The sequence below is a fragment of the Lampris incognitus genome, chromosome 14, assembly GCF_029633865.1.
Source record: "Lampris incognitus isolate fLamInc1 chromosome 14, fLamInc1.hap2, whole genome shotgun sequence".
NCBI lineage: Eukaryota > Metazoa > Chordata > Actinopteri > Lampriformes > Lampridae > Lampris > Lampris incognitus.
This window is the reverse complement of record NC_079224.1, coordinates 9747425-9760896: the sequence shown is the minus strand read 5'-3', so window position 1 is coordinate 9760896 and position 13472 is coordinate 9747425. Positions and strand designations below refer to the sequence as shown.

The following is a 13472-nucleotide window of genomic DNA, read 5'->3' as shown; positions in this document are numbered from 1 at the left end:
CAAGATGATGCACTATCCCCCCTGCTGTTCTGCATTGGCCTGAACCCCCTCAGTCAGATCATCACAAAAAGTGGATATGGATACAGGTTCAGAAGTGGAGTTACCATCAGCCACCTCCTACACATGGAGGACATCAAGCTGTATGCCAGGAATGAGCGAGACAATGACTCGCTGATCCACCTCACCAGGATCTACAGTGACGACATCGGGATGTCATTCGGACTGGACAAGTGTGGTCGAATGGTGGCAAAAAGAGGAAAGGTTGTGAGGACTGAAGGGGTTGAATTACCAGATGGCAGGATAACAGACATACAGGAAAGTTACAAGTACCTGGATATTCCACAGGCAAATGGAAACCACGAGGAGGCAGCAAGGAGGGCCGCAACAGCCAAATTACCTCCAGTGAGGCAGGTCTTGAGGAGCCAGCTCAGTGGAACTAAGATCTAAGCCAAGCCATCAACACATATGTCCTACCAGTCATCAGATACCCAGCTGGAATAATAAGCTGGTCAAAGGAGGAGGTGAAGGCCAGAATTTAGTAGCAGGGTGTAAAATGCTAGCTGGGAAAGTGTACACTGAAAGGCATAACCAAGTCAAGTCAAGTCAGTTTTATTTGTATAGCCCAATATCACAAATTACAAATTTGCCTCAAGGGGCTTTACAGCAACACAGCATCCTGTCCTTCGACCCTCACATCAGATAAGGAACAAGCCCCTTAAAAAAAAACTTTAACAGGGAGGAAAAAAGGATTTAACACACACAGATGAAATCAGATTTTTTTTTTGTAAGCCGTAAAGTCACCTCACCTGTTTCTAAGATTACTGTACAACTCATTTTCATTTGTTTGATGTTTATGTATTGCAGAAGGTTTTAAGGTCCCACTGACTGAAATACCACTCTTAACCTATGAAAGATGTTTCTGTGACGTGAACACCTTTTATCTTCTATCAATGAATTTTAAAATTAACGTAGCACCTCTACTCCAGCTGTTTGAACACAAACTTATCACCACTTTATATTTATGCAAGCACATATGAACAAGAATGCATCTATTTCAACAACACACTGCTTCAAACTCAACAGTTACATACACTGAGAAGTTAGAGATCCACTGATGGATGAGGTTCACGTGCATTTCTCAAGTGGCTGGGATAGTGTACAGGAACATCGGTATTGAATACAGGCTGGAAGTCCCCAAGTCCACATGGGAGAGACAGCCAAAAGTAGTTGAGAGTGGCAGAGCTAAGATCCTGTGGGACTTCAAGTTTCAGACTGACAAGAGGGTGCTGGTTAACCAGCCAGAAATCGTGGTGGCCGACAAGGAACAGAAGACAGCAGTAGTGATGGATGTAGCAATCCCGAGTGACGGGAACATCAGGAAGAAAGAGCATGAGAAGCTAAAGAAATACCAAGGGCGGAGGGAAGAGCTAGATAGGATGTGGACGGTCAAATCCACAGTAGTCCCAGTGGTAGGACCACTAGGGACTGTGACCCCCCATACTGGGAGAGTGGCTCCAGCAGATTCCAGGAACAACATCTGAGGTCTCTGTCCAGAAGAGTGGTCCTAGGAACAGCTAAGATACTGTGCAGAACCCTCAAAGTCCCAGGCTTCTGGCAGAGGACCCGAGTTTGAGGAAGACACCCGAAAAAGGGGTGACAGGGAAATCGAGAGGTTTATTTTTATATACACGTGCGGTATAGTCCAGAATACAGAATCCTAAAATCCTCTAGAAATGATGGTGGCCTGTGATTTTATGTCTGAAAAAATATTTGCAAAGTGGAAGACTGCAAAAATAGATTTAATCAAATATAGTCATAAATGTAAATAAGTAATGCAATGATAAAACTGGAGAACCTTGAAGCACAGTTCAGAAAACATTTAATAAAAGTGGGGGGAAAAATCCCAGAAGTAACAAATTAATCACTGTTTTCAGCAGGATTTCTTTTGATTCTTCAGTTAATGTCTGCTTTATTAGCATGTCTCTTGTTGCAATCCTACATCCTACCATGATAATTCACTGCCAGAGTTAGACATCGTTGACACACACTTAAAAATAAGGACAAAGGTGGGTTCATGGGTCATGTCCACACCAAAACATCAAGCTAAAATGCAAACTGGTTTAGAGAAAAGAATTTTCACTGGCCAGACTATTTATCCAGTTGCTGTAGGGATCACCTGATACAATCCTTTTCCGCTTCCTCACACTGGAATTGCAGGAATCTGCATGACTCTGTAACAAATCATAATTATAGCATGTCTGCTGTTCATCTGCTCATTCATATCTATTATAACTAACTTTTTGTGTATATATTAAACTACACATTCTTATTTTTCACAGATATAAACTCGAAAAAAAGCAATTCAACCGCTGTGACAGAGGTTCACTCTGTACCTTCTTTCCCTCTGCGGATTCCTTCCAGTTGGTAAGCTTCAGCTTGTACTGTAATAATAATAATAATAACAATAGCTTTTTTGTATAGGATTTTTTTTCTTTAGTAAAGGGAAAAATTAATCATTACCATCAATCAATTGCAGTAAGAGTAGACTAGCAGGTTATACATGTCGCTTAAAAACTATACTATAAAAATGTGACAAAAACAATTAAAAATACATTGACTTGGAGAACAAATTAACCAGAAATAGAGGGCTAACTCTGTATCATGCGATATCCCTCTCTGTCTGAGACTTTAAATTGACTTAGGTATGAATAGTATTTTGTGTAAGTAGTGTAGCAGCTTCAGCCATTCAACTTTCAAGCGTCCTACTCATTTCCCCTAATTAGAGGTGATGGATTTTTGGCTAGGTGGCAGTTGTTCTTTCCCCCAAATAGGGGGAAACCCAAGTATCAAGATTTTGAGAGGATGAATGTCTCACCATACGCCAGCTCCTCCTGCAATGAGTCACTTTCTGACTGGGCCTTTCTAACGTCCTCTTCCAAGTTGTTTTTGCCTGCACAAACACAGATCACCAATAGCAGCCATCAAATGTCGCTTCACTTACAACACATAAAGTAGAGAAAGCACAGTGCATTTTGCGGTAATACATCAAAACATGACGTCTCAATCGCTGCGAATATCGTGCTATAGGTTTGGCGTTATTGTTAACGTGAAATCAGAACGGAGCAAAAGGGGTGTTGCAGGCGATATAATAATCTCTCATTATATTCCATTCATCATGTTCTGCAACTTCATTTCTGAAGTAACAGGTAAGGACATGCCTCACTGACAATAATCATACCGCCGCCTCTGAACCAGTACCCAAACCGTACCGCCACCTCTGAACCAGTACCCAAACCGTACAGCCGGCTCTGAACCAGCACCCAATTGACCTTTCACAAAGTACCGCCCCAGAACGGTGCTTGTCCAATCCTACCTTAGCAACGGTCCGTCAAGCTTTCAAACACACAACAAAATGCTGAAACGGTGTGCCTATGGGGTCTGCAAATCGGATACTAGATATCTGAAAAGTTTGGAGGGAGGGTCATTTTCTTTCCCTTCCCGAAACCCAGAACGCAAGAAGCGCCAAGTCGGCAATAGATTTGGCAGTATAGCAGACCCCATGGCCAGCTTCATCCATCCAAAATCCACAAAAATACCTGTCTGCTCCAAGCTAAGCTTGCTACTAGCTAGTATTGACAGCTAATACAGCTAACGTATTATTACTGTTACTTTTACCCACACAATGCGCTGATTTCTCCCTTCATGTTTTGGTGTTTTCCGGCTACTTCCTGGATAGTTCTGAAATGCTTGACGGGCATAGCAACAGTAACTAAGGGGGGCGGGACTTTGCGAAAGGTCAATTCACGTAGCCTATGTCCTGATGCACCACTCAAGCACTACTTTGACGAGTGGCACGGTACTATTTCTCAATACATTCACGCTTGCTCACCAGACGGGTCTGAAAATACGGCTATATAAAAAGTTTCACATGTCTCGGACCCCGAGCCTTTACGGGTGTAACGGCGTTTCGTCAGCGGGAACAAGCCTTTCTCTTTATTGGATGTGTAGAGGAGCTCAAGCAGGAGTCGTGACAACTTTCTCTTTCGGCTACACAACGTGCACCATTTATTCCTTCCACCATTACAACATCAAACCCGCGCAGCGGAAGTGTGTCACTGTAAACCCGAACCGAGGAAACAGCAGCTGTAAACTAACGTTCCTACTAGCTCAATAAGGGGAATTATGTAGCCCCATAACCACTACAGATGCATATTTCAAAATACCTCCGCTGAATTCAACACCACACAGTAACTGTTTTGTTTGTGTTTTTTTTTTTTACTTACGTCCCGTTTACGTCGTTACAAGAATCGGATCGTCCGCACAATCATTTAACGCAACAAGGTGGCTATTTAGAAAGCATACTGTAGCGAGCTCGGGGGGGGGGGGGCAGCCCGGAATCGCCGCGGCCGGGACGCGAACCCGGGTCTCCCACACCACAGGCGACTACGTTTAACCAGTCGACTGAAGGGTCCCACCCGTTAGCCAAGAGCTAGCGAGTCTATTTACCCGTGGTCGTTACAATATATACGCGGAAACGGAAAATAGTCCTAAAGTGCCGCTGTAGGAAGTCTAATAGCCACCATTTTCCTTTGACTCACGGGGGGGAAGCTGGAAATCCGGAAAACTTAACTCAAGTGTTGGCTCACACAGTTCCGGGTCGACGAGGGGAACGACGAACCCGCCGTAGACACAAGGTGTCGCTGTTGTGCATGTCAAGCTATTGCAGCTGCGGCAAACGTTTCGAAGAAGGGTCTTTTTCTGCCTTCCATCTCTATTGTAATCCGTCATTAAAAGCGTGTGAATTTTGCAATATTATCCGTGGTGAAGACGTCTGAGCTTACCTTGCTGGAGCTTCCCTAGTTTGGCTGTGCAGATTTCGACACTGGACTGCTCCATTGGCTCCTTGCTGTCTGTGCCATACGGAGCGGGGGGGGGGGGGGTGTAAAAAAAGTAAAATTAAATCAATAATGCCGCTCAAGAAGACACCCTGTCGTCCTTCGAATGAGTACCAAACGTGTTTAATTGATGTCGGGGGATTTCAATGTGGCTTTTCTAGCACCGCTAGTGTAACCGATTATTTTTTAGCCCGGTGCGGGATTCGATACGAGGTGTACTGCACCACAAGGCGACATCACTAACCGCTCGGCTAAAGGGTCATACCCGTTAGCTAGGGGCTAACGTGTCTTATTACTAGTTCACACTAGTTAGCCCGTGGGCTAACGTTAACGGCTAAAGTTAGCGGGCTAGCTTTCTTCAGGCTAATCTAGCAAACGAGTTATTGACCTTTAACGGCAATTTTTGTTTTTTAAATTTATCAGGTCTAACCTTTTGACACGCTCATGCTTATCATATTGGTTTTGTAAAGTCCTTTCTCCGGTGCTGGAGCTTGAGTTTGAAGCAGGTCTGTGGTCTCCGTGGTGGTCGGTCCTCAGTCCTGGAGCTGGCTAGCGAGACGGGTGAGGAGCGCAGGCGCCAAAAAAACGGAAACGGAAACAGCAGCTTTCCAAGTGCAACACGCTGGGGAAACGTCCCACCACTAAGCTGTCCCGGCTGCGGTCATTTGCTTGGCTACTTCCCCAAAGTTATAGACGCCTTTATGACCCACGTCACGCATAGTATGCGCGCGCATTTTGGCAGCAAAATCACGTGATCACTGTTTACCAATCGTAAAAGGGGTCTTGCGTAAAGAACTTCCCCCTTAGATAACTGAGCGCAAATACACGTTCACGGACACTTTCCCCGAGTCCTGGTCGTCGTCCAGTGTCTTCAGTCATTACTTTATATTCTTATGTATTAATTTTCTTGATCACAGGTGCGTGTAACCTTGCAGATGGTCTACCAAAACAGACTGGCCTTAGACATGATATTGGCAGAAAAATGGGGGGTGTTGGTGCAATATTCAGCGACATTTGTTGTGCCTTCATTCCCAACAACACCGCCCCCGTGAGGCTCTTTCACTAAAGCCATGGGCAAACTATACTGCTCCAAAAAATAAAGGGAACACCTAAAAACACAATATAGACCTCGATGAATGAAATATTTCAGCTGAAAATCTTTATTTATTAGACAGAGGAATGTGTTTAGAGCAAAATAACCTAAGAATGATCAATGGAAATCAAAATCATTAGCCCATTAAGGTCTGGATTCAGAATCATACTCAAAATCAAAGTGGAAAATGAGAACATAGGCTGATCCAACTTCTGTGCAAATTCTTCAAGACGATTCAAAATGAGGCTCAGTAGTGTGTGTGGCCTCCTCGTGCCTGTATGCACTCCCTACAACGTCTGGGCATGCTCCTGATGAGACGACGGATGGTCTCCTGAGGGATCTCCTCCCAGACCTGGATCAGGGCATCGGTCAACTCCTGGACAGTCTGTGGTGCGACATCGCGTTGGCGGATGGTACGAGACATGATGTCCCAGAGGTGCTCGATTGGATTCAGGTCTGGGGAACGTGCAGGCCAGTCCATAGCATCAATGCCCTCGACATACAGGAACTGCTGACACACTCTGGCCACATGAGGACGAGCATTGTCATGCATGAGCAGGAACCCAGGGCCCACTGCACCAGCATATGGTCTGACAATGGGTCTGAGGATCTCATCCCGGTACCTAATGGCAGTCATGGTACCTCTGGCTAGCACGTAGAGGTCTGTGCGGCCCTCCAAGGATATGCCTCCCCAGACCATCACTGACCCACCGCCAAACCGGTCATGCTGGAGGATGTTGCAGGCAGCAGAACGTTCTCCACAGCGTCTCCAGACTCTCTCACGTCTGTCACATGTGTTCAGTGTGAACCTGCTCTCATCTGTGAAGAGCACAGGGCGCCAATGGCGAATCTGCCAACCAAGATGTTCTCTGGCAAAGGTCAATCGGGCTGCACGGTGTTGGGCTGTGAGCACAGGCCCCAATTGTGGACGTCGGGCCCTCATACCATCCTCATGCATTCTGTTTCTCACTGTTTGAGCAGAAACCTGCACATTAGTGGCCTGTTGAAGGTCGTTTTGTAGGGCTCCAGCAGTGCTCCTCCTGTTCCTCCTTGCACAAAGGACCAGATAGCGGTCCTGCTGCAGGGTCGTTGTCCTCCTGCGGCCCCCTCCACGTCTCCTGGTGTACTGGCCTGTCTCCTGGTACCTCCTCCATGCTCTGGACACTGTGCTGGGGGACACATCAAATCTTCTTGCCACAGCACGCATTGATGTGCCGTCCTGGATGAGCTGCACTACCTGAGCAACTTCTGTAGGTTGCAGATACCGCCTCATGCCACCTCTAGTGGTGAGGGCACTAGCAAAATGAAAAACTAACCAAAGATCGGCCAGAAAAGATGAGGACAGGCAAATGGTCTGTGGCCACCACCTGCAAATCCATTCCTTTTATAGGGGTTGTCTTGCAAATTGTCTAATTTCCACCTGGTGGAAATTAGACAATTTACCAAAAGGTGAAATTGATTCACAAATCAGTGTTGCTTCCTAACTGGACAGGTTGATATCTCAAAAGTGTGATTGACTTGGAGCTACATTGCATTGCTTATGTGTTCCCTTTATTTTTTTGAGCAGTGTAGATGAACTGGGGAAGGAGATGAAGCAAAATGTGGGCCACAGCATGTGGACCCTCGATTGGTTTGATAACATGTTTGGGGCATGGGGGGCACTTTCTGCAAGGAAAGCTTTAGGCTGCACCATAGGCCTTCTTGCTACTGGGGTAATGTTGTGTTGTGTCACACCTTGTTTAAGATCAGCCATCACCAGCATGATTGATGCCACAGTTAGAAACCAGTATGCTATCCTTTCCTGCTCACGTCTTGTTGGAAATGATAACGATGATTTTGACCCATCTGACCATGACCTGTACGCAGTCCCTGACTGGATACCTCCTTATCCTGATCAGGACGATGAAGATGTTTTACTCACTGTTAAATCTTGATTTGCGATTTGTGAAGTACGCTAAATGACTCGCCATGCTGAAACTTGGGGGTGTTGTGACCATGCTCCGTTCTTCCTGATGCCACATACTCACTTCTGTATTTCTGCATTAGCTTGTTGTATTCTTTTTTTATATTCATTTATATATACATTTTTAAAATATATTTTACTTTTATGTTTTTACTCCATTTATTGTTTCATCGTGTACTCATTGTTTAATGTTACTGGGGACCATGTTGTGTTTTAGATGGATTTTGAGCGTTCACATAAGTTTTTCCAAATATCAACACTGGGGTTTTTCTTGTGATATAACCGCTGAACTTAGTGTAGGTAACTTCTGGAGTCTTGTACTCATTTCTAGTCGGGAGTGGGGTGAGGTGTGTGGTTGGAGAGGGTGTGGTATAATGGGGACTTCTGTCTGACTGCTGAGTTTATATATACAGGTTCTGCTGAAACCGTGGCACCGAGACAAATGCAGTGGGAAAAGTACAGAGCCACTTGTTTCTAGTTCGACGTCCTGTACTGCTCACATGTTTTGCCTACAACTGACCCTTCCGCGGATGTTGGCGCGTCCTTGGTGCTGAGACAGTGGCTGCGTTCTCCATGACAGCCTTGCTATCTGTTTTTTCTTTAGTCTAGAAGTGCTTTTTTCACCACAAGGATGGCTGGTACGTGGCCCTCCCATGGCAGAGGGGGGAGTAGCTTGCACCTGCAGATGGAGGAGGCTGCTCCCTTTGTCTGGTGTCAGTAGAAAACTACATTCCATCTTGATATGCAAGTTGTTTGTCTCACCCTATAAAAAAAATCATGTAACTAATGCTCAGGGCTCACTCTGGCCTTGGCGAGACTGAGTCCACACAAGTGCAATCTTCGGATTAAACTTACTCAGAGAGGCAAGGCTGACTATTTTCTTTTTATCACAAAGTTTGCCACCACAAAGAGTAACAGCAGTATTTCAGGACCAAAAAAAGAACAAGGATGTCCAGTCTGTCCTCTCCCAGAGTGAGGACACAGGTGCCTGCATTGCACCCTACCCCAATGCTCATCCCTGCATGTGGTGGGTCCACGGGGTGGTGGCTCCGTATTGTTTTTTCGGGCTGTGCCCAACCTTGCCCCATGGTTCAAGGCCTGGCCACCAGATGCTCGCCAGCGAGCTCCCCTCCCAGGTCTGGCTCCAGGAGGGGGCTGTTGATGTAAATTAATTCGGTTTTGGGAATCCCCTGGGACCAATTTGCCTTGGGAGGTCCTACCAGGGGCTATTGCCCCTGACAACACAGCTCCCAGGAACACCAGGGCACAAAAACCCCTTCACCACGTCAAAGTGACGATTTTCGGAGGAGTAACATTTTTGATACGCTTAGCAATTATGGGTTCACTGAAAGGTCAAGATGCCTACAAAATGACGTAACTTCAAATTACATCCGTGTATGATTTGCGTGGTAACGCCTCAGAAACTCAAACCAAGCCTATATTAAAATCAAAACACAATTGATTTAATTAGTAAATCGTTTCCTAGAGTATTATGTTGGTTGTATGTGCATATGTGTTTTTGGGCATGTGCCTCAAACACATGTCTGAACAAAAATAAAAATAAAATAACGACACAACAAAGTCTTTCTGTTAATTTGTTTTTGAGTATGTATACTCCATACAAATTTTATACCTTCCAAATGGAAAAAAAATGGCGCTAGGGAAACAGGGAACAAGCAGAAAGAAGAAGAAGAAGTAGTGTGAATAAAGCCTTCAGATTTTTTTGTGTGTCAAATAACGCGTCATAGGACCTCACAACTGCCGAGCGCAACTCAGAAATTCAAAACCAGCCACATCCTGTTTGGCACGCAAATATTTACTTTGAGACTGCGTTAAAGAGACCATTTCCATCCATCCATCCATCCATCCATCCATCCCATTATCCAAACGCTTATCCTTACTCAGGGTCGTGGTGATGCTGGAGCCTATCCCAGCAGTGGGCAGCAGGCGGGGAGACACCCTGGACAAGCCGCCAGGCCATCACAGGGCCGACACTCACAAACACATTCACACCTAGGGACGATTTAGTACGGCCGATTCACCTGACATACATGTCTTCGCACTGGAGGAGGAGGCCGGAGCACCTGGAGGAAACCCACGCAGCCTTGGGGAGAACATGCAAACGCCACACAGAGGACGACCCCCAAGGTTGGACTACCCCAGGCTCGAACCAAGGACCATCTTGCTGTGAGGTGACTGTGATAACCACTGCGCCACCGTGCCACCCCAGATCCCTTTTGTGGTGATATATTCAAAAGGTGTACAGAAAGCTGCATGCCCTGCATTTGTGTTGTCTGTGTAAAGGAGCAGATTAACTGTAACCATCGTGCTTTTGCTTTAGCAGCAGTCTCTGAACAGTCTCTGGTTTTCTTTCTGGAGCTTCACCCTAAACTGTTATCTGCTATTTTCTGTGTGCATGTCTGCTGGATATTCAAAAGGACGGGAACTGCAACAAGAGACCGTTTATATAGGATAAACAGCAAATCCTTGTCCGTGGAGGGCAGCATTGCGTTTTATAGAGTACAGCCTGCCGGAAACTCGTTAGAATAAGAAGGGGAGCTAATGGATCCCTTGTTCGCACTTTAGCTCAATAGGTGGCGGTAGAGCACTTTTTGTGATTAAGCTCAACCGCTTTTCAACTTCAAGAAGAAGACAGAAAACCAGCACTATGCAGACAATGGGGCCATATGGATGAGGGGAAGAAATGTACCATATGTGTTAAAGAATATAGGGAAAGAACCAGAGAAAGTGGAGAAGTGGTCATATGAGTGATGGTTGAAATTGTCAACAAGCAAGTCTTGTTACATGTTGTTTACAAATCAGTGCAAGATTGATGATCAGAATTTAATATTTTATGGTCAGCCGTTGGAGAGGATGGCTGAATATAAGTACCCGGGCCTATGGCTAGATAGAAAATATACATGGAGAGTATATATCAAACACCTGGAAACAAAATGCAAAAAAGTCATACATTTATTACGAGCTGTGGCTGGCTGCGACTGGGGGGGCAGATAAACAGTAATTACTTGACATTTATAGGGCGGTTATGCGGCCAACAATAGCTTATGGTTGTATAGTATATGGAGCAGCAGCAAAGACATTGCAAAAAGTGGATAGACTACACTATAGAGCACTGCGAATATGTATAGGAGCTGTTAAGTCAACCCCCAGTAATGCAGTACTAATAGTAGAGGTAGGAGAGACACCACTGGAGTTACGAAGAGAGAAACCCACACTTGCATATTGGGTCAAATTAAAAGGAAAAGGGGAGGAAAACCCTACAAAGAAGACATTACAGGATTGTTGGGATTATTCCAAGTTCCAGAGGTATGTATGGGTTTGGGTGGGCAAGAGATGAAAGAGTGAGGACATATGGAGTGGAGGCCTTAGAGTTCACCAGGTCCACCCCCTTGAGCAGCGTACCCCCTTGGCTGCAGTGACGTGCGGTGAGGTTCGTGACTGATGAGGCACTGACTTTTTCAGAGTCAGATTTACAAATACATGAACCCAATATATAGTAGCTTCAATTGATCTTTCATGTTTTCTGAAGCTTCTTGGTAGATTTTTCAAGTCACAAAATCCTGTGTTAGGCGGTTTCTTGTAGCACAGCCACACAGCCAGTCTTTTCAGGTGTACCACCACTCCGTTTGAAAAGGGCGAGTTATCTTCTGTCCCGTTGTTTGAAGCAAACCTTTTAGCTCTGGCATTGGTCTTCCATCATTTATCACTTCGCTTTTTGACTCAAAGTCCAGTTTTGAGAAACTTTTGAGCTTAGATATAGAATCTAGCATTTCTGCAGTCAGAATTTTTTTTTCAAAATAAACGAACTGCTGTAGTGAACTTGACTCTGCGTTAAAGAAGAGTAACAGCAGAAGAAGAAAGCATCCTGTAAACCCGTGGGCTCACGCATACGCCCCCTTCAGTGAGGCAGAGGTACTGGCTGCCTCATCTCATGCTTTTTCAGTGCGGGTTTATGTAAGATCAGCAAGACTAAATATCTTATACACATACATGAAATACATTAACTATTTTAAGGAAAGTGAGGACATATAATACAAGTGTCTACAAACGTTACATTGGTGACAAACAGTGAGAAAGCGAAAGGCACGCGCTCAACCCAGTTTGTGAGGGATTGCGCAATCCGAGGTGAGGCTCCACGCCTCGCTGCCTCAACTCGCATATCTCCCCTCTAATTGAACAGGAAACATGCAAATTCAGCGAGTTTGATAATAAAAATGATTTAAATTATTGGAATTGTACATAAATTACATTTATAGCACAGATCAGTAGACAAATATTAATATTTATTTTATTTTATTTTATCATCATTTTCATGATGAAAGGTGAGACTCTGCCTCATCTGCCTCCCCTGACCGCACGTCCCTGCTTGGCTGTTCCCAGAAGTAAAGGTAGACACGAGTATTCTGGAAAAGAAAAGAGAATGGTGAATGAACGAAGTGGGAGTTAAAACAAGTGTGTACCTGAGTAATAGTTATCACACTTATCTCAAAATCTACACAGATGGTTCCAAGAGCAAACAGGGACGTGTGGGAATTGGTGTGTACGTCCCTGAGTTTAAAATATCTATTTCCGAAAGAATACCTGACCAGTTATCAGCATATACAGCAGAAATAGTGGCAGTCATCATTGGGTCACAGTGGGTGGAAGAGGTCAGACCTGATAGGGTGGTGATATGTACAGACTCAGTAGCGGTCTTGGAAAGTATACAGACAACAAAAACTGTCAGAGAAGATTTGATCACTGAAATTTACCATAATTTGTTAAGACGACACAGAGGTGGTATACTAGACGTACAGTTCTGTTGGGTACCAGCACATGAGGGACTGTAAGGGAACGAGTGTGCAGATAAACTAGCAAAAAGGGCATTGCAAAAAGAAACAACAGTATCAGTCCCACTTGGAAAAGGATAAGGAAAAGCAGTGACTAAGAGGAAAGGAATGGAGATATGGCAGAAAAGGTGGGAGGGAGACCAGAAAGGAAGGGGATATTACAAATACAAAAATCTGTCATAACAAAGAATTAATAAAGAAAGCAACAGAAGGGAGGAAATCATCGTAACAAGACTACGATTGCATCACACATGATTAAATGGCGCTTTGTTTATAATGGGGGAAGGGACAGCGGTCAGTGCGAGAATTGCGGCGTTAAAGAAAACGCTGAACGTGTAATATTACATTTAACGCGTATGAAGTGGAAAGAGAAAGATTACAGGATAAAATCCGAGAGGGGGGACGGGAGTGGGATCTGATGGGGATACTGGGAACAGAAGGAGAGGGGGAGGGGATTAAAATCATCAGCAGGGCACTCTTCGCTTTCTTGAGTGACGCGAGGTTGATGGGTAGAATTTGATAGGGTAAAATGACATTACGTTACACACTTCTGTACAGTAGGTGGCGGTACGCACCTGAAGTCGTTTGCGATCCGCCAGTAAACCGAGAGAAGAAGAAGACGGAGACACAGACGAAGGAAGAAGAAGAAAACAAGCTACGTGCGACGTCGT

The 13472-nt window shown here is 44.9% G+C and overlaps 1 non-coding gene across 1 annotated transcript; it reads right to left on the bottom strand.

Annotated features, from left to right (window-relative positions):
* Window positions 1-3111: 3111 nt before the first annotated feature.
* LOC130124614 (U8 small nucleolar RNA) lies at window positions 3112-3229 on the bottom strand. The gene has a single exon (XR_008811381.1). It is a non-coding gene; the product is annotated as a U8 small nucleolar RNA (small nucleolar RNA).
* Between the last annotated feature and the right edge of the window lie 10243 nt (window positions 3230-13472).